The sequence below is a fragment of the Bos indicus genome, chromosome 16 (genome assembly GCF_029378745.1).
Source record: "Bos indicus isolate NIAB-ARS_2022 breed Sahiwal x Tharparkar chromosome 16, NIAB-ARS_B.indTharparkar_mat_pri_1.0, whole genome shotgun sequence".
Lineage (NCBI taxonomy): Eukaryota > Metazoa > Chordata > Mammalia > Artiodactyla > Bovidae > Bos > Bos indicus.
In genome coordinates this window covers 55,702,610-55,724,855 of record NC_091775.1, presented here as the reverse complement: position 1 = coordinate 55,724,855, position 22,246 = coordinate 55,702,610, and the positions used below count along the sequence as shown (strand labels likewise).

Sequence of the window (22,246 nt, the reverse complement as noted above, 5' to 3'; positions counted from 1 at the left end):
TCTCTCTGTCCATCAATTTATGGTTGTTTCCCCACTTCTCCTTATTTCTTAAAGCTTACTTATGATTTCCCTCTTCTGCTTTCTCTTTCTACATTTATCAATCTCTGCTTCTCCCCTGCTCATTCTGTTAGCATGCAAACATGCCCTAATACAGTTCTCTCTAATAGGAATATAAAGTGAGCCATGTATGTATTTAAAATTTTATGATAGCCACCTTAAAAAAGTGAAAAGATGGATATTCCTGGTGGTCCAGTGGATAAGAATCCGCCTGCCAACGCAGGGGACATGGGTTTGATCCCTCATCTTGGAAGATCCCACATGCCACAGGGCAACTAAGCCCGTGCACCGCAACTACTGAGCCCTCAGACCTAGGGCCGGTGCTCCACAACAAAAGAAGCCGCGACAGTGAGAAGCCTGAGCATCACAACTAGAGAGTAGCCCCTCCCCGCTCGCTATGACTGGAGAAAGCCCACACGGGGCAGTGAAGACTCAGCACAGCCAAAAATTAAAATACATAAATAAAATTCTACCAAAAAAAGTGAAAAGAAAATCTAATTGTAATATACTTTACTTAACACATTATATACAAAATTTACCATTTTAACATGCAAGTAATATAAAAATTATTAACAAGATATTTTATACATTTTTGTACTAAGTTTTAAAAACTTGGTGCATTATTTATACCTGTAGCACATCTCAATTTGCACTAGTCATATTTCAGGTACTCAGGAACTACCTGTGACTAGAGGCTCCCATATCAAACAGCTCAGTTTAAAAGTCCTACCTTGACCCACCGTTTCCTCTTGCTACAACTCACTTCTCTGCTCCTTTCTCTTTTCCTCTGTTCATTTAAACTCATCTTATTAAATCCAGTGGGATTGGTATTTGACAGAATTGACTACTTTGGGGGTAAACCCTTCTTACTCTGCCTCCATAACCCCAAATTCTCCTGATTTTTTTCCTCCTCTCTCACTGGCTAATCTGTCTCCTTTACTCGCGCCTCATCCCTTCTCTGATTTCTATAAGTGTTCGAGCTTCTCAGAGCACACTTGTTGCCCTTTTATCTAAGTACAGTTTCTCTGTGAGTGATGTCATCTAGTCCTGTGACCTGAAATAGCATCTACCTGCTGCTGATGCCCATTTTTATCTTCAGCCAGCCTCAAGCTTTGCATTGCTATCTGCCATTTGACACCTTGACCTCTGTCATAGATATATGGAATATGCCCAAAATATAATTCTTAATTCCCTACCTCCCCCACCAAACAAAACTCATTTGATACAAGACTGAACATCCCCAGTTTTCCCCCTTCTCTCTTAGGAGAACGTCATCCTGAGCCCTCCTTTTACTCATTTCCAAAAGGACTCAAAATCAAGTACAAGTGCTTCTGCCTCTAAGTATATCTTGTAATTATTTCCCTCTTTCCATCTTTCCTCCTAGTGTTTATGTTCAGGTATTCCAGTTGCTCATTGATTTTCCTTTAGCTCCACATCTGCCTTTCATCATACTGCTATATGATCCTGGAACTGTACACTTGCAAGCTACAGTTTTTTCTCTGCCAGATGTTGGGTTTGACCAACTGGGGGTGAAGGGTGTGCTGATGGAATTCTCTAAACTGGAGAATGAAGGACTCATCTTGATTGTTTTTCTCCATGTAACAGTGAATGAATCAGGCCACAGCTGGCCTTGTCAGTGTTCCTTGTGGTGGTGAATTGCTCCCATGGCTCCAGCTAGTGAGTGTCCTCTAGAAGGTTTACTCTTCATCCAAGTGGTGAGTGACATGTTTCTTTAATAGCTGAGCCATCTCCTTAGAGACCCAAATCTTAGCTTGGAGCAGCTTTTCTCTACATTTTGAAGTTTCCTCCTTATTTATCCTTCCCTCAGCTCTGAGAATAATAGCTGTATTCTGTGGTTGCCATTTCTATTCCCATAAAATTCTCTTACACTCTTTTAGTAGCTAACTACCTTTTCACCAAGTGAATAATTCATTATATTATGCTTTCCCTGTTTTTTTTTGCTGTGGTTTCTGCATCTTAACTGAACCCTGACTGAAATAGAAATTGGTATTAGGATTAGTCCGAGGAGAGAAACTCTTGAAGATTGTTTCTGTGGTAGGTTGGTCTGAGCCCCTCGCCAAGGGGAAATGTGATGCTACTTATACATGACACTCAGTGGCATCACAATCAAATAGCCACATGTGGTTGATGGTGATGAAACACATGTGCTTTGGGGGGGGGGGTGGGCAAGTGGCTGCCGCACCTGTTACCGAAGCAGCAATCACTGCAAGGACCTTGTTGCAGATTGGCTATTACTGAGTACAGTGGAGTGCTTACAGAAAGAAAGTGAAAATCTCAGGATCTTAAACTCTTAAACAACTTAAACAACTTCATTTCTTGGCCTGAGAACCCGAGAGTTTCCACAGAAACCCTAAAAGGACCTTTTATTTCTTATAGTCACAGGCATGATATTATTGAAAATCAAATGCAAAATTTGATTGTGCAGATTGCAGAATTACATCAGTTTAGTTCACAGCCTTGCAAGGTGTTCCATGGGAAAGTAGGTCATTGATAAGGAAGGAATGAGGTCCCAAAACTTGAAATGAGGAGTTTTGGTTGAACTTGAAACTTGAGAATCTTGAGTCACTCTTAGTCTCCCTTGCCTGCACCTGTGTATCTCAGGAGTCTTTTTCTCCCTCAAAAACCCTACAGTTACCTCACCTGGAGCAGATAGCTTACAAAAGAGAAGATGCCCATCCTCCTTAAAACCTACCCAAGGGATTTCCGTGGTGGTACAGTGGTTAAGACTTCTTTCAGTGCAGGAGGTACAGCTTTGATCCCTAGTTGGGACAATAAGATCCCACATGCCTCATGGCCAAAAAACTAAAACATAAGAGAAGAAACAATAAATTCAATAAAGACGTTTTAAAAAGCTTTAAAAAACCTGCCCCAAACACTCCTATTGTCATTAGACCCATAACTAGGGTTACATTGCAGCATGTTCTAGTGGCTTGGAAGTGGGCAGGTCTCTTCATATAACTGGTGCTGAATCCAGGGTCCCAGTTTTGCCCCTTCTTCCAGGAATCACTATTTGCTCTGTAGAGTGACTATGGATCAAATAACCTCAATAAATACTAGGTTCCAGATTCTCAGCCAGTGTGTGAAAACTAAATTTGAGAGGTACTTTTCAGGCTCCTGAGTAGAAGAATTCTCCTTAAGTATATCTGTGGTAACTGTTGTTCACTTTTGGACCTATCAGCATTGTCTCTTTGATGGCTTTCAGACCACATGGGTGATACTTAGGTGGCATGTAAATAGTGGGTGGGAGAAGTGGGGCATTTCACAGAGGCAGTTTCTCTTTGAGATTTGTTCTCCTGAGCTTTCTGGGCACTGAGTCATCTTTAGCATATGGCTGGAATTTAGTTGTTGAAATAAAAGATCTCTGTGTTCCTAGGAGAAGGAATGTAGTCCTTAGATACTGAGCTCAAATGTTTCTGAACTAAATTCTTTCATTTTTCAGGAAGCCAGGCAATTAAGGTTATATATGCAAAGTATTTATATATATTATCCAGTCAGTGACACTGTTTCCCAAGGGTCTCCATGGGCAAATAGGCTTATTTTGCAATTAACAATAAAATCTTTTGTGAAATTTTTGTAGATTGGAAGCCCAGAATTTCATCTTATACCTTTGGTTTATTTTTTTTTTTTTTGTATATGCACTAGGTATGTAGTCAGTTCTTATAAATAGGCATTCAGCCTTCATTTCCATCTCATGTTAGTTGAGAGTATAGTTCCACTGGAAACCAAATTGTGGGTTCAGATCTAATAGGCATTTGTTGCTCTTTTCCATTCTGGGATCAACATCCTGGTGATAAAGGGAGGTGGGTAGGATATATGGCTGATTCATATCTAATAGAGGATAAACAATAGGAAGTACATATTTCTGATTGGAGGAGCTTGGAAGGAGTATCACTAATGTTATCTTTTTATATAAAGGCACATGTGCTTAGTATTTAGAGAGTTAAACCTATTTATAAGTTAACATATTCATGTATCTTGTTTCTCTCTCATTTTTTATGAATGTTCATTCATTCATTCATTGAATAAGCATTTCCCTCTCTAAGTGCAAGGTACTGTACAAGGTATTGGTATATGGCCTCAGTGAACTTATAGGGTAATGTTCTCCTTCCTTATTTCTTCTCTACTTTTTTTTAATATAAATTTATTTATTTTAATTGGAGGTTAATTACTTTACAATATTGTATTGGTTTTGCCATACATCAACATGAATCCGCCACAGGTATACATGTGTTCCCCATCCAGAACCCCCCTCCCTCGTCCCTCCCCGTACCATCTCTCTGGGTGGTCTCAGTGCACCAGCCCCAAGCATCCAGTATCATGCATCGAACCTGGACTGGCTATTCGTTTCATATATGATATTATACATGTTTCAATGCCATTCTCTCAAATCATCCCTCCCTCTCCCACAGAGTCCAAAAGACTGTTCTATACATCTGTGTCTCTTTTGCTGTCTCGTATACAAGGTTATCGTTACCATCTTTCTAAATTCCATATATATGCGTTAGTATACTATATTTGTGTTTTTCTTTCTGGCTTAATTCACTCTGTATATTAGGCTCCAGTTTCATCCACCTCATTAGAACTGATTCAAATGTATTCTTTTTAATGGCTGAGTAATACTCCATTGTGTATATGTACCACAGCTTTCTTATCCATTCATCTGCTGATGGACATCTAGGTTGCTTCCATGTCCTGGTCTACTTTTTAATCCCTTTGTCATTCTCTTTCCCCTAAACATTTCTCCTTTCTCATCCCTTTTGCCCTTTACATTATTATTCAAGTATATGATTAAAAAAAAAAAAAAATATATATATATATATATATATATATTTTGCTTAAAGAAACAACTCAAATCAGGAACATTTAAGTAGTTCTTATAGCAGTGATGGGCTTTACTCCTGGGGTTTACCTTGTCACCAACAATACCTGCTGGTGGGATAGTTGGGGACTTGGGGTAGCACAAGCAATGAGATCCTTACCTTACTAAGATCAGTTCCATGATGATGGACGCTAACCTCTAACCACCTGCTCTTTCAAAGTCTATCTTTATCCTCCTCCAGTGTAAGTACAACCCGTATTTCCCTTAGAAACAATGGGATTGAGTTTTAGGGGATTCTCTGCCTAGCTACCTTGTGCATATGGAGCCTAGAAACTTTAGTCACACAGAAGCATGCCACCCAATGAAAAGAGTTTGGAATTGCTCTGTAAACACAGTCTGTGAAAACATAAAGGTGTATGCTTACTCTTCATCAAGAATGGACTGTGCACTAATCTGGCTTTGTGTCTTCTCGTGGTTGCATACTACATGGTCAACTTTAATTGCACAATAAATCTCTTATGATTACTTAATAGATATTTACTGATCGCAATGAATAAAAACAGAATCTGAGCTGGTTATTTCAGTGGTCATGGGGACAGATTCTGTGAGAACAAACATTTCTACCTTCCCTTCCAAGCTGGAGTTTGTTTTTGTACTTCAGCTTTGGGTCCTTAGTTGGAGCCAGAAACTGTTGGTCAAAGGATTATATAACCACTGAAAATAAACAAGGCCAAAGATGGGAGCTACACATACTGCAGTCTTTTTTTTTTTTTTTAATACTTATTTGTCTTTATTTGATGTAGTTGCAGCATGTGGGATCTAGTTACCTGACCAGGGATCAAACACAAGTCCCCTGCATCGGGAGCCTGGAGTCTTATCCCCTGGACCACCAGGAAAGTCCCACCTCAGACTGTTTTATAGCAGGTGTTTAGTGAAGGCATAATATATAGACTATTTTGGTCCATACTTATTCTGAAGAGGAGGCAGTGCTTCCTTGGAAGAAGGGGCAAATCTGAGAACCTGCACTCAGCACCAGTTGTACCCAGAGATGTGCTACCACTTCCAGGCCACCAGGACATTGCAGAAATGTAACCTTTGTTATGAGACGAATGAAAATAGGGATATTTGGGGTGGGTTTTAAGGAGAATGGTCATCCTCTCTTTTGTGAGGTTTCTGCTCCAGATGAGGTAATTGTAGGGTTTTTGTATATTGGGGAAGGTTCCTTAAATACAGAAGAGCAAGCTAGCTACGTGTTTTTTGTGTGTGTGTGTGTGTGCTGAGGTATAATTGACACATAACATTAAATCTAGTCACCACAAAAAAACTAGTTGACATTGTCACTGGACATAGATAATTTTTTTGTTCTGATGAGACTGCAAGCTACTTTTTCTCCCTAGAATTTTATTAGTTTTAGATTTTTCATTTAGGTCTGTGAGTTGATTTTGTATAAGATAGGGGGTATTGGTCAAGGTCTATCTTTCTTACATAATATGTATATACACATATATATATATACATATATGTATAATACATATATTATTAGCTTCTAAATGTCCAAATGTTCCAGCACCATTTGTCAAAAATAGCATAATTTCTCTGTTGAACTGTTTTGTAACTTTGTTAAAAACCCACTGACCATAAATATAAGGGTTTATTTCCAGACTCTCAATTCTGTTTCATTTATCTATATTGCTATCTTTTAATTTCATGGCTACATTCACTGTCTGCAGTGATCTTGGAACTCAAGAAAATAAAATTTGTTACTGTTTTCACTTTTTTCCGCTCTATTTGCCATGAAGTGATGGGACCCGATGTCATGATCTTAGTCTTTTGAATGTTGAGTTTTAAGCCAGCTTTTTCACTCTCCTCTTTCACCCTCATCAAAAGGCTTTTAAGATCCTCTTCACTCTCTGCCATTAAAGTGATATCATCTGCATATCTGAGGTTATTGATATTTCTCCTGGAAATGTTGATTTCAGCTTTGCTTCATCCTGGCATTTTACATGATGTACTCATACAAGCATGGTGACGATATACAGCCTTGACATACTCCTTTCCAAATTTTGAACCAGTCCATTGTTCCATATTTCGTTCTTACTGTTGCTTCTTGACCTGCATAGTAGTTTCTCAGGAGACAGGTAATGTGGTCAGGTATTCCCTTCTCTTTAAGAATTTTCCAGTTTGTTGTGATCTACAGTTAAAGGCTTTAGTGTAGTCAGTGAAGTAGAAATAGATGTTTTTCTGGAATTCCTTTGCTCTTCTTCTATAATCCAACAGATGTTGGCAATTTGATCTCTGGTTCCTCTGCCTTTTCTAAATCCAGTTTGTACATCTGGAATTTCTTGGTTCATGTACTGTTGAAGCATTACTTGAAGGACTTTGAGCGTTGCCTTGCTAGCATGTGAAATGAGCACAATTATACAGTAGTTTGAAAATTCTTTGGTTTTGCCTTTCTTTGAGACTGAAATGAAAACTGACCTTTTCCAGTCCTGTGGCCACTGCTGACTTTTCTAAATTTGTTGTGAGTACATACAGGCAGCATGCAGATTAAGGCACGTGCAGTTAACCAGAGCTATAGGAGCCCCCTGATCCTGAGGTTGAAAAGTTGGAGGTGGCATCCAAGCTAGTTCCTGAAATGTGAAGTCAAAGGGCTTCCCAGCAGGGAAGTACAGCCGGACAGACCAAGTGGAGCTAAGGAGACATGTGCTTGGAGAAAAATGCTTAAGTCGGTCTGGGCAAAGGAGAAGTTATTGGAGACGAGGTGGAAAGGCACAGTGTGACAGACCTTGATGAAAGTGATGATTGAGGGAGGCTGAGCTGGTGGCAAATGGCTGTGTTTGGTGCATCACAGGCACCAAGAAGATTTTTTTCTGTTGACGAAGTGCAGTCTTTCTACACCAATGCCAACAACATTGATTACTTGAGTGCTAGTTTTCCTTCATTATTTGTAAAGAGACCTTCTTCTATTCTAGTATTACTGCAGCTTTTAAAATCCCATTGTTCTGAGCAGCCAGCTTTTCCCATATAACTGGAAAAGAGGAGGTGACTTTCCTCAAGGAGGTGTGTGGGAGCTGGCTTGTACCAGTTTATGAGAACAGAATGTTACATTTTCAGAAATTTTGCAAGCTAGTTGTCCAGTATAGCCATTATTAAAAAATAAATGATGTATTCTTAAACTTAAATAAGTTAAACTGTGAACAAAGGTAAAAATACTAAAACCCCATTACTTCCTAATTATTTTAGCAAAATTTAGTATTATCTATCCTTGAGGTTATTTACATCTAGTGTATCTGCATGGTAGAAATACTGTTTAACAGTGGGCTTACTGTGCATTGACTCTCAACTCCGTGTTCAGTGATGCCATGGTAGTAGCTTGAAATTGGTCATGATGGGAGCATTTACGCCATAGTAACCAGCAAGTGCTACAACTCAGATTTTACCCTTGACCAAGTTAAATATTACTGGCATGACATGACTTCTCATTCCTCAGTTTGCCAGAGCAATTGGAAACTCCAGCAGTCTTTTGGGGGATGCTTCGTGTGAACCTGGTAAGAACGCGTCAGCCCCCTCCTCAGAACTTTATCTTCAGGTGTCTGTGCATCCAGAAGAGATAAGTGAGCTCAAGCAGATTTGAAAGGGCTTGTCCCAATGTATTATAACTCTAGAGCATATATCCTTTTTCTCTTTCAAGATCCACTGATCCTCATGGGGAACACTGTGAACACCTGTAGGCACAAACACACATCCATGGGAAAAGTAAATGTTTATTTTAGAGTTAAAAATGGAAAATATTCAAAGCACCCACTTTAAAAATGAAAACAAACAGTTCTCAAATCAAACAATAACAATTTGTGTTTGGACTTCATTTTATAGCCTTTGAATGGCAAGGAATGGGAGGTGCAAGGGAGGGCAGGGAAAGACTGAGTTAGAGAATGGGGGAAAGAGGAGGGGGAAATGGAGGAAAAAGAGGGAAAAGATAAGAAAAAATGTGCAGAGAGGAAAATATGTAAAGGGCAGGTAGGAGCAAAGGTAGATGGTGAGGTAAAGGATGAGGATGCTGCTGGTGGTGTTAGAGTTAATTCTGTTCTGGTTTCATTTAAACAAAAAGATAGGAGATGTGTTACCCTACTCTGAGCAGCACTCCAGGGGTGAGCAACAATAGAAGTAGCTTTAGTGTTTTTGTTTCTTTTTTTCAAATTGAAGTATAGTTGATTTACAATATTGTATTAGTTACAGGTGTACAACATTAGTTTCAGTATTACAGGGGAGCCTGGTGAGCTGCCGTCTATGGGGTCGCACAGAGTCAGACACGACTGAAGCGACTTGGCAGCAGCAGCAGCAGTCCATTTAAACTTACTATAAAGTATTGGTTATATTCCCTGTCCTGTACCATTGTACCTTATTTATTTTATACATAGTACTTTGTACCTCTTAATCCTCTACCCTTATCTTGCCTCTCCCTTCTTCCCTCTCCCCACTGATAACCAATATTTTGTTCTCTGTGTCTGTGAATCTGTTTCTGTTTTCTTATATTCATGCAATTTATTTTACGTTTTAGATTCCGCATGTAAGTTTTATCATATGATATTTGTTTTTCCGTTTGACTTACTTCTTAAAGCATAAGGCCCTCTGAGGTTCATCCATGTTGTTGCAAATGGCAAAATTTCATTCTTTTTTTTTTTATGGTGAAGGAAAATGCAGCATTTATTGTTGTTTTGTTGTTTAGTCATCAAGTCTTGTCCAACTCTTGTGACCCCATGGACTGTAGCCTACCAGACTCATCTGTCCATGGGATTTCCCAGGCAAGAATACTGGAGTGAGTTGCCATTTCCTTCTTCAGGGGATCTGCTCAACCCAGGGATCAAACCTGTGTCTCCTGCATTGGTAGGTGGATTCTTTACCTCTGAATCACCAGGATAGTTAGTGCTCAAAGAAACTCTAACTTCTCATTTTTTTCTTATGGCTGAGTAATTTTCCACTGTGTGTGTGTGTGTGTGTGTGTGTGTGTATCTCAATTCTTTATGCATTCATCTGCTGAGGAAGCTTTTATTCTTTTTTGGGGAGCTTTTATTCTTATTTTCCATTTTATTGTTTATTTTTGACAATGAAGGTATTTTCTCACAGAATTTTGAACGTCTTCACTTTGTGGCAAAATTATTTAGAATTTAAGATTTTAGTAATTTATATTACATTATATAAATATAGGCTGCATTTTGGCTTGAGGGATTTTAAACTTGACAGATTGTATTATTTTAAGAGAGATTTAAATGCCTCATCTCATAGTATTTATAGATTATACCTGAAAACAATGTTTATTTAAAAATAAATCTTAAAAAAACCCTGTTTTTGGTCTATTTAGGACTTGGTATGAAGAATATACAATGCAAACAAATATAAATGAGAAGAGGTATTTCAACAGGAGGCTTCACTGGCTTATTGTTTCATTAATGGCTTTGAATGAAATGCTTGGTTCTTACTTAAATGAGAAAGTGAATGAGACTCAGGTATCTATAAGGATGAAAATTAGATTCTGATTGAAGCTTCTGCTGCCAGACAACACTGGCGTGGATGAGCAGCACTGTCAAGCAGGTGAAATTAAGAATGTACAGAACTGGGTTTCCCACCGTGGAGGAGTGTACATTTGATTGATTATTTACAAGTTGTGTGCTTGATGGTGGTGGTAGGGGTAGGGGTCATACTTGCCTCTTGATCACAAGCAAGTCTCTAGAATCATTCAGCAGCTTTTCTGGCAGACTTAGCCTGTGTCTCAGGGTCACTGACTTTCTTCTAAAGTCATAATTGGTGGCCCTTAACTTCTCATCATATATGACGCATGGGGTGTGTCTCTTTTCTTCTCAGGCTCCTTCTCAATTTCTGTGAAAGATAATGAGATCGTGACCACTGACTGCCACTTGGGGTGTGTGAGAATGATGCATGGGGTGGCATGGAATCCCATATTGAGGAGATGGGGTTGGTGGAGGCCGCTGATACCCCTATTTGCACATGCTGCAGGCAGTTGATCCATCAAAAGGAAGGCAGCTGTGATCAGCAATGGCAGACTCTCACTATGGAGAGAGTAGAGGATTCCAGAGAAGAAAAGTGTCATCTGTGCTGAGTCAGTAGGAATTGAATGCTGTAGGTGGCAAATGGCAGAGCAGGAAAAAGACAAGCAAGATGATGCAAGCCTGAACACGGAGTAATTGGAGTGAGAAGAGTCCTGCTGGCTGTAACAATCTCAGATATTTGCATGTACAGCATGTTTCTGGTTAGAAAAGAAGGTCTTTATTCTGAAATGTCTTCATCAGTTAAAGTCAAGGAGATGAGCTCAGCAGAGACGCAGTGAACGCAAGTCCTCTCCTCTTCACTGATGGGGTGTCAGGACTTGTCTGCAGAACTCAAAGTTACCTTCTGCAACAGCTTTTCCTGGCTCTCAGCCTACACATGCTCCTCTGTCTCTCAAGTTCCTTCAGTCCATTGGCTTAGCAGGCATTGATGATTGATGGTGGGAGCAGTCTCAAATTGTTTTCCAAGTTTTTACTCTGTTAGATCAAAGATTATGCTTTATATTTTCCCTGTACCCCCATTTATCTGTCATATAGTCGGTGTGTTGCTGGCTAAAATCTTGTCTTCCTCTGCCCAATGAAGCTGAATGAAAAATGTGGAGACAGAGTTTGGAGGAAATAGAAAGGTGGCTTTAATTCTCAGCCAACGGAGAGGGGAACACAGTAGGCTCCTGCCTCGAAACTTGTGCCTGCCCCACCACCACCCCACCACCTTGAGGAGCCTCAGTTCAGTTCAGTTCAGTCGCTCAATTGTGTCCAACTCTTTGCAACCCCATGAACCACAGCACGCCAGACCTCCCTGTCCATCACCAACTCCCGGAGTTCACCCAAACTCATGGCCATTGAGTCGGTGATGCCATCCAACCATCTCATCCTTTGTTGTCCCCTTCTCCTCCTGTCCCCAATCTCTCTCAGCATCAGGATCTTTTCAAATGAGTCAGCTCTTCACATCAGGTGGCCAAAGTATTGGAATTACAGCTTCAACATCAGCCCTTCCAATAAATACTTAGGGGCTTATATAAGATAAGGGCTCACAGTCAGAAGTTGGTGATGAGGAACAAAATGCTTACAGGTCTAAGAAAACATATACCTGCTTAGTCTTCTCTTTATCTTCTTTGTTCTCAGGAAAGGGATAGAAAAACTTATTTGTTGAGTTCCTTTAATGGACCAGAACCTTGTGGTCCAGAGTCGACGATAAGAAAGTAAAAGAGAGAGAAAGAGGCTGATATTCTTTGGTTTACGCAGAAAACCAATAAAGCCCTTGCCATGGGGCTTGCACTGCTTCACATAGGCACAGGGCGCCCTCTTGCGAGGGTCTTGCAAGCCCGGGCAAAAAGTGAGCTCAGAGAGCTTCTGTGCTCCAAAGAATTAGCCTGAGAGAGAGAGAAAGAAAGAGAGAGAAAAAGAAAGAAAGACACGGGGACCCAAGCTCGGATGGAACAAGGGTGTTTTATTCAACATAGTGTGGGTATATATACTGTCTTACAAGATAGCTTTGTTCAGCAAAGATAAAGACCAAAAGTCCAGACTTAAAATTATCAAGGAAACATAAGGCAATCCATATCAAAGAGAGAGGGTTGTAAATAATCACTTTTACCATATGGTTCATAAAAAGGAAGAAGGTCATAAATAGTTACTTATCACCGTATGGAAAAACTAACAAAGGAAATGCATGCATTCCTCAGCCCCGGGAGCAGTTTGCCACTCCTTTTAATTCCTGAATATTCAGGAATTAATAAGGAACAGAGGATTCATGACAGATCCAAAATAGCACACAGGAAGCCTCCTGTTAAATGATTCCTGACAATGGCCCCTATTTTATTATATTTGTAAAAAGGGTCCTGACCAATTGAGTTTGCCAACCTTATAGAAAGGCAACGATAAACAACAAATATAATTACCAAGACAATCATCAAAGTTACAGTTCCAGACCCAATGCTGTGGGTAATACTTTGAAACCATCCTCGTGGTCTAGCCCAGATAATTGATCAGCTAGTTGTTCAGCTAAAGTTTCCAAATTAGTGGAAGAGGGCAGACATTTAGAAAAGGTTTCAAAGATTTCCTTTTACAGTAATTGTACATTCAGAGAGGCATTATCATGTATGTTTTGTAAATGAAATTTGATTTGTTCCCAGTTGTAGGCACTATGATTGAAATGAACAGGAGTAACACAAAATTCAGTAGAATTCTAATCACATTTTAGTATCACTTGTTTTTGCAAATCTATTAATTGATCTCCAACCCATTTGATGGCTCTTTTTAGTTCCTGTATTTCCTCTTGAATATCCTCATCTACCTGAGCCTGAGTAGCCCGTATATTATGAGCATCTTCAGTCCAATTTTGGATAAAATTATGTGTTTGAATCGAGGTATATAAAGCAGCGCTGGCGACAGCAGCAGTGGTGCAAATAGCTATTAACCCCAAAATGCCAAGAATCAGCCATCCAATGAATTGTTTAGATTGTTGGAGCAGCTTAATAATCTGGAAGCAAGTCCAGCCATGGGACCTTCTTCCCAGGGTCGTTGGAGATTTATTGGTAACCACAAATTGTGTTGAGATCGAAGAATCAAAAGTGAATAATTTCTTAAAGAAATAGAGGAGTTAAGACAAGTATATAGTTTGCAATTAATACAAGTTACAGAACGTAAAGTCTTATTAAATTGTAAATTTCCTATGGCTATAAAAAAAGGAAGTGGGACACAGGACTGTATAAAATATGATTGATTATAGCGAAAGAAATAGTTACTATGACTATGACTGGTCCCTGTGAAATGTCCAGTCCAAATCCCAAGTTCTTCAGTGCTCCCAGCAAGTTTCAAAATGTCCCATTGTTCAGGCCCACTCTGTTTATCAAGGACGATCCTAGGACCAGGTGGGGCTAATCCACCGTCAAGCCACCCAAGAAGTCCTTTGTCATGGTAATGTTCCATCCTAGTGTCAGTGACCTCCCATGTCACTTGAGTAGCATAGTCACATACACAGTGCTGTTAATATCATCTGAGCAGTTAGATAACCACATACCGTGGGGTCCCCAATCAACAATTGTATGATTAGCCACAAACATTAATTTTCCTGATTTGGCTTGACATTTGTCCCAATGAACAGGAGTATATGTAAAGTTCTTATAAGTAAACCCTTTGTATAATGTTCTTTGTTTTTTCCCTAACTCTTTCCCTAAAGTCTCAGTAGTATAAACGTGGTTCACAGACAAAGAAAGGGCAGTAAATAATCCAATCAACTTCTGAAAGTCCTTTTTGGGAGGCAGGGCAAAAGCCCAAGTTTGTCGGCTAACATTTATGCATAATTCTGCTGGGCCCATGCACAAAGGAAGGACTTCATAACCTAGAGAAATATTAATTAGCTTTCCTTCTTCTTCAGGGTGTGAGGGCCCTTTAATGCTCCAGGGAGAAGGCATATGTATAGAGTCATTGGTTGAAACGATTGGTCCTCTCTCCATCCATTCGACCACCTGTAGTAGAGGGGTGTTGGATATGTAAGCCCAGTAAGTATGATTAGTTAGAGCTCGAATGGGGGAGGCACAGGCAAGCAGACAGTATGCCAGGAGATGTATTCAGGACTCCGAGGCATTTCCTGTTGAGAGACCAAATTTTCAGCTCGATTAGTAAGGGTTTTTATTTGTCCCCAAGTGGGGAGATCATAAGGTTGATGTCGCCAAGGGCGGTGCTTCCTGGAGATCTTTAGAGCCGCCATGGCCCGTATTGGAATTTCTTCCTCCTGGGGTTTTTGTTGTTTTGTCTCTATTTTGAAGGCCGGGGGCCCCCTTGGGTTGAATCTTCTGAAGAGGAAGCCATGAGTTCGTTGGATCCATCTGGGGAAACACAAGCATACCCCTTTCCCCGTAAGATTAGTTTCCCAGATTTCCATTGTTTCGTTAACCCGTCTTGGTACCAAATGGGCAGAGGAAGAGAAATGTCCTTCAATTTCTCGAAATGCTTTTTTGCTCTTTTTAAGATATCTCCCTGTGGTACGTTTTAAAAAATTAAAACAAATAAAGCTGTATTAACAATAGTTATAGGTATAGAAAATATCTAATATTGGAATCTAGTAAAGTCTGTTTTAGATAAGGAAGACAGTAGTGTTCCTGTGTATTCCCCCTTTAAAAATTTTTTTATTTGCAACTTTAGTGTATGATGTGCTTGTTCGACTATGCCTTGTGCCTGTGGATTATAAGGAATACCTGTAATATGTTTAATAGAAAAAGATTGTAAAAGTTGTTTAAAGTGTCTAGAAATATAGGCAGGGCCATTGTCTGTTTTTATAGAACTAGGAGTTCCCATTACAGCAAAACGTACAGCTAATAAGTGAGTTATAATGTGTTGTGTAGCCTCACTGTGAAGAGGTGTGGCCCGAATAAAAGAAGAATTAGTGTCGATACAGACATGCAAGAAAGAAAATGGAGAAAGTTCAGGACAATGAGTTATATCCATTTGCCATAGTTCATTAGGTTGCAAGCTGCGAGGATTAGTACCTTGTGCAATGGGTTGAAGATGTAGGCGTCTACAAGTAGAGCAATTACTAATAATTTCTTTAGCCTGGCAGTATGGGATTTTCCATAGCTGGTGTCGGGAGCCAGCAGTGTTATGCAACAGAGCACGCTGTTCCTCCGGAGTAGCAAAGGAAATCAGTTTATCAGCCTGCTCATTACCATGAGTCATGGGGCCAGGAAGGCAAGAATGTGCTCAAATATGTGTAATATAAGTGAGAGAATTGCAGTTTCTAACAACAGATTGTAGTTCGAAAAAGAGTTGTTGAATAATAGGTTGATTGGAGTTTATGGTGGAGATTTCTATATTTTTTAATACAAAAACTGAATATATAGCGTCAGAGACTATATTAATGGGGTAAGGATGTAGGCAAATAACTTTAATAAGAGCGAATAATTCATTTTGCTGAGCAGAATGAAATTTAGTATAAAAGACTTTATATTCCTTAAAAGACCAGAATGAAGCTTTGGCATTTTTCAGTCAGTTCAGTTCAGTCACTCAGTCATGTCCGACTCTTTGTGACCCCATGAATCGCAGCATGCCAGGCCTCCCTGTCCATCACCAACTCCCAGAGTTTACTCAAACTCATGTCTAGTCGGTGATCCCATCCAGCCATCTCATCCTCTGTCGTCCCCTTCTCCTCCTGCCCCCAATCCCTCCCAGCATCAGGGTATTTTCCAATGAGTCAACTCTTCACACGAGGTGGCCAAAGTATTGGAGTTTCAACTTTAGCATCATTCCTTCCAGTGAAAACCCAGGACTGATCTCTCTTAGAATGGACTGGTTGGATCTCCTTGCAGTCCAAGGGACTCTGAAGAGTCTTCTCCAACACCACAGTTCAAAAGTATCAATTCTTCGGCACTCAGCTTTCTTCACAGTCCAACTCTCACATCCATACATGACCACTGGAAAAACCATAGCCTTGACTAGATGGACCTTTGTTGGCAAAGTAATGTATCTGCTTTTTAATATGTTATCTAGGTTGGTCATAACTCTCCTTCCAAGGAGTAAGTGTCTTTTAATTTTATGGCTGCAATGACCATCTGCAGTGATTTTGGAGCCCCCCAAAATAAAGTCTGACACTGCTTCCACTATTTCCCCATCTATTTCCCATGAAGTGATGGGACCAGATGCCATGATCTTAGTTTTCTGAATGTTGAGCTTTAGGCCAAGTTTTTTACTCTCCTCTTTCACTTTCATCAAGAGGCTTTTTAGTTCCTCTTCACTTTCTGTCATAAGGGTGGTATCATCTGCATATCTGAGGTTATTGATATTTTTCCTGACAATCTTGATTCCAGCTTGTGCTTCTTCCAGCCCAGCGTTTCTCATGATGTACTCTGCCTTAGCCGCCTGTAATTTCTCTTTCGTGAGGGGCCACTGCTCTGTCTAAATAGGCTCGTCATTCTTCCAAGTTATTTTAATAATTGTATTGTTTGTTAAATGAGCAGTGGCCCCTAGGAAAAATGTGGAATGTATATCTGAGTTTGCCATTGCATAAGTAAGTCACTTCCTATTAGATTAAGGGGTGTATCTATCACATAAGGTCTTAATGTTGCAGGTTGGCCTTCTGGTCCCTCACATGGATAAATATGAGTACTCTGATAAGCCTCTTGTACTTTGGTTTGAGAAATCCCTGGAATTTGGCAAGAAATTTTTTGTACAGGCCAGGATTTGGGCCATAAATGTTTGGAAATAATAGCAATATCAGATACAGTGTCAAGGACACCAGAAAATCTTTTACCATTAATTTTGATGTTTATAGTCGGTCAGGCAAATTCAGATACTAATGATGTCCAAAAGGACTGTTTTTGATCTGTACTGCTGAATCTGCCCATCCATACATCATTAGAGCAGTTAATAGAAATGTAAGATAAAAGAAATAATTGAGCAATTTTATCCCCCTTTTTGAATTGCCATAAAATCTGAGATGACATCATAATTTGAATTTCTCTTTTATAATCTGAATCAATTACTCCAGGGTGAGCAGTAATTCCTTTAGAAGTCAAACTAGATTGGCCAAGTAAAAGACCAAAGGTTTGTGGGGGCAGGGGTACAAAAAGTCCTGTAGGTATTCTAGAGGGGACTGCTTGAGGGTAAAGGAGAAAGTAATTTAGGGCTGGTATATCAATGGCAGCACTGCCGGATGTTGAGGGTTTGAGGGAAGAGATGGAATTTGCCCCTGGATTTTGTTGAAGGGGACCTGTGGGGTCCCCTGCTTGGAGTTTCCCAGAATAGGTTTCCTTTCAATGTCAAATTTAGATTTACAGTCTTTGGCCCAATACATTCCTCTATGGCAGCGAGGGCAGATTTTTGGAGGTTTTTTTTATTAGCTTTCTTAGGGCAGTCCCTTTTAAAATGGTTCTTATCTCTACATGTAAAGCATCCTTCATTTCCCTTTCTTAAGACAGCAACCATTGTTTCAGCTAGCATTTGCATCTTTTGAGTTTCTGATCCTAGATTGCGACAAGCCTTCAAATAATCAATAATAGTCCCTGTCTCACGAATTGGAGCTATAGCCTTTTGACATTCCTGATTTTCATTTTCATAAGCAAGTAATTTCTCTAGTTGCCTTTTGGCTTCTTCTCCGATTACAGTACAGGAAATAGCAGTTTCTAAGCTAGCTAAAAAATCAGCATATGTTTCATTAGGTCCTTGCAATATTTTAGTGTGGCTCCCTGTAGGCTTCCCTTGAGGAGTAATTCGATCCCAACCTTCAAGGGCCACTGTTTTTAATTGTTCATGCAACAAAGGAGGGAACTGTACTTGAGCTTCTATAGCGATAGCGTCAAATTCGGAGAAGGCAATGGCACCCCACTCCAGTACTCTTGCCTGGAAAATCCCATGGATGGAGGAACCTGGTAGCCTGCAGTCCATGGGGTCGAGAAGAGTCGGACACGACTGAGCGACTTCACTTTCACTTTTCACTTTCCTGCACTGGAGAAGGAAATGGCAACCCACTCCAGTGTTCTTGCCTGGAGAATCCCAGGGATGGGGGAGCCTGGTGGCTGCCGTCTATGGGATCACACAGAGTCGGACACGACTGAAGTGACTTAGCAGCAGTAGCAGCAGCGTCAAATTGTCCTGTACCAGTTAGCATCTCAAAAGTAATTTGATTTTGGGGAGCACCAGCTCGAGCATTTCTCTTAGCATGATCTCTGGCTATATTATGAAACCACATTATCCATTGAAGATATTCTCCTGGTTTAAGGAGAGCTTTTATTAAAGTTTGCCAATAATGGGGAATAAAATTTCCAATAGAGGATGTTATAGAATTTAGAAGTACTTTGGTAAAAAGTGAATGTGGGCCGTACATAGTTATAGCTTTTTTAATTTGTTGCATGTGATAAAAGTTAATACCCTCATATTGAGGTATTATGTGCCCTTAAACGTCAGGATTTCTAAAAACTGGAAAGGTGGAGAAACCATTGGCTTCAGAGACTTGTGATTGCAAAGCCAGCAATTCAGAGAGCCTCTGTCATAAAGGAGAGTGAGTAGGTAGCACATTCTTACAATTAAGAGTATGTGGTAAAAACTTATTATTGTTATTCAGAAAGGTGTTGTTGGTCAAAGGGTGTCTTAGGGGAGTTGTTGCCAGAATAATTAGGTTCTAGCAAGGGAGAGACTTTGGGATTTGTGCCCACTGGCAGGGGAGGAGCACTTGGAACAACTGGGGCAGGGCTTGTAGGAAAATTCTGGAATATTTTATGTTGTTCTAATGGGACCTTCTGTAAGATTTCATCATCTAAATCATATTCATGTAATAAGTGTTCTGCCTGTTGCCGAATATCAGGAGGGCTAGACTTACCTTGAAATGTCAGAATCACAGCTTTAATGAGAGCCCATAGGGGCCAGAAATCTATCGGAATATTTTTTCCCTGTCTGGTGGCTCATTTAACATTCTCTTTCACCCGGTGCCAAATTTCTAAATCAAAACTAGCTTCATCAGGGAACCAAGGGTTACATTCAACCACTGTCTGAAGGCAAGCCTCTATTTGCTGGCGCGAAACTGAAAGTCCCTGAACTTTAAATATGTGATGAAGTAAAATAGAAAAGTGATGGGGCTTTCCAGCCGTTTGACCCATGTCTTAATACTTACCGACCTCAGTAGATCCTTAAGTCACTCCATCCGAATCTGCCACGTGTACCAGGCCTGTTCTGGGCGCCACTTGTTGAGGTCCTTTAATGGACTGGAACCTGGTGGTCTGGAGTCCATGATAAGAAAGTAAAAGAGAGAGAGAAAGAGGCTGATATTCTTTGGTTTACGCAGAAAACCAATAAAGCCCTTGCCATGGGGCTTGCACTGCTTCACATAGGCACAGGGTGCCCTCTCGCGAGGGTCTTGCAAGCCCGGGCAAAAAGTGAGCTCAGAGAGCTTCTGTGCTCCAAAGAATTAGCCTGAGAGAGAGAGAAAGAAAGAGAGAGAAAAAGAAAGAAAGACACGGGGACCCAAGCTCGGATGGAACAAGGGTGTTTTATTCAACATAGTGTGGGTATATATACTGTCTTACAAGGTAGCTTTGTTCAGCAAAGATAAAGATCAAAAGTCCAGACTTACAAATTATCAAGGAAACATAAGGAAATCCATATCAAAGGAAAAGTGTTGTAAATAATCACTTTTACCATATGGTTCATAAAAAGGAAGAAGGTCGTAAGTAGTTACTTATCACCGTATGGAAAAACTAACAAAGGAAATGCATGCATTCCTCAGCCCCGGGAGCGGTTTGCCACTCCTCTTAATTCCTGAATATTCAGGAATTAATAAGGAACAGAGGATTCATGACAGATCCAAAATAGCACACAGGAAGCCTCCTGTTAAATGCTTCCTGACACTCATTCTTTTTTAAAAATTCTTTTTCACTGCAACAGGTGCACAAAAATACATTCTAAATGAAACTGGAGAATGCAGAGGGTTTTGAACTTGGAGGCAGATGACCTGGACTTTAATTCAGTTTTATACATGTCAACTGTCTCATCTCTATGCAGAGAATACTGAGATCTGCTTTGCCTGCTTCACTGGGTTAATGTAATAATTCATAAAAAATGCTATTGGTTTGCAAACTGGTACCTGTACATGAAGGGCAAGGAGAGACTGAAGAAAGAGGCAGCCCACTCCAGATGGGCAGGTGATGTTTTTAATAAGCAAGGGAACTTACTTGTAAGGCTTGCCTTGGGGGAGGCCACTAAATGAGTAGATCTCGGTACCTGCTCACCAGAATCTTAAAAAGTTTTACATATAGCTGGGTTTGTTACCCAGTCCAAGCTCACTCCCCTTGCCACGTGATGGGCCAATAAATCTGAGAGATGAGGGGTTGAGGCAAGGAAGAACCTTTATTCAGGGAGCCATCTGACTGAGAAGATGGCAGGCTAGCACCTCAAAATAACCATCCCATTGAGGTCTGGATGCCAGGTTCCTTTGTAGAGTCAGAGAGAAAGAAGCAACTAAAGTCATAAGGCAGAATAGAGAGGGAGAGACAGTGGGGAAGAAAAGTGAAAGGGTCTTTAGTCTTGCAAAACATCTCCAAGAAAATGGCCAGCCTTTGGAAGGGGTGTGTTAATCTCTTCTCTCAGCAGGGAGCTTTCTGGGAGCAAAGGAGGAAACAGACAGAACAGGCTCCATCTTGAAAGCAGGACTCCATCTTGGGCTGGACTGTGGAGTTTGAGCTATATGCCCAGTATCTATGGAAACAACATACCAACTGCAAAACCAGACCTCTGGATGGAAGAGCCCCAGGGCTTGCACCTAGACTCTCCATCGCCTGAAAGAATACCCTAATTGTCTGTGTAATCGAATAGAATCATAAATTCTATTCTGCTTATTGGGGTATGACCACAGGCCTATTGATAATTGTCCACTGTTAACACCTAGGCCTAAGGCATATGATCATGGGTTAACTTTGATTGTATCTTTCTTTTCCTTTGTTCAGACTAGTTTCAGGGAATTTGGGGAGGTGGATTTGGGCACGTACACTTAGGGTATATAAGGTTTTCACAAAAACTGGTTGGGGTCCTTGGCTAAGAGGAGACTCTGCCTTGGGCCTGCCGGTGTAATAAACTGGACTCCACTATCTGCATTGTCCTTCTGAGTGAGTTTGTTTCCTGGAACATGTGGCTATAACAGGAGAAATATCAATAAGCTCAGATATGCCAATGACACCATACTTGTGGCAGAAAGGGAAGAGGAACTAAAGAGCCTCTTCATGAAGGTAAAAGAGGAGAGTGAAAAAGTTGGCTTAAAGCTCAACATTCAAAAGATGAAGATCATGGCATCCAGTCCCATCATTTCATGGAAAATAGATAGGGAAACAATGGAAACAGTGACAGCCTTTATTTTCTTGGGTTCCAAAATCACTGCTGATGGTCACAGCAGCCATGAAATTAAAAGATGCTTGCTCCTTGGAAGAAAAGCTATGACAAACCTAGACAGAATATTAAAAAGCAGAGACATTGCTGACAAGGATCCATCTAGTCAAAGCTATAGTTTTTCCTGTAGTCATGTATGGATGCGAGAATTGGACCATAAAGAAGGCCAAGTGCCGAAGAATTGATGCTTTTGAACTGTGGTGTTGGAGAAGACTCTTGAGAATCTCTTGGATTGCAAGAAGATCAAACCAGTCAATCTTAAAGGAAATCAACCCTGAATATTAATTGGAAGGACTGCAACAAAGGTCCGTCTAGTCAAGGCTATGGTTTTTCCTGTGGTCATGTATGGATGTGAGAGTTGGACTGTGAAGAAGGCTAAGTGCTGAAGAATTGATGCTTTTGAACTGTGGTGTTGGAGAAG

The 22,246-nt window shown here is 40.4% G+C and overlaps 1 protein-coding gene across 5 annotated transcripts in view; it reads left to right on the top strand.

The window, feature by feature from the left end:
• Positions 1–22,246, top strand: part of AADACL3 (arylacetamide deacetylase like 3) — a 155,721-nt gene that overhangs the window by 13,393 nt on the left and 120,082 nt on the right. Inside the window, exon 3 of one of the 5 annotated variants that reach the window (XM_070768902.1) lies at positions 1,663–1,772. The exons of the other annotated variants lie outside the window; for them this stretch is intronic. The gene's annotated coding sequence lies outside the window, so the exon portion shown is untranslated. The remainder of the gene's footprint in view (positions 1–1,662; positions 1,773–22,246) is intronic. 5 annotated transcript variants of the gene reach the window in all.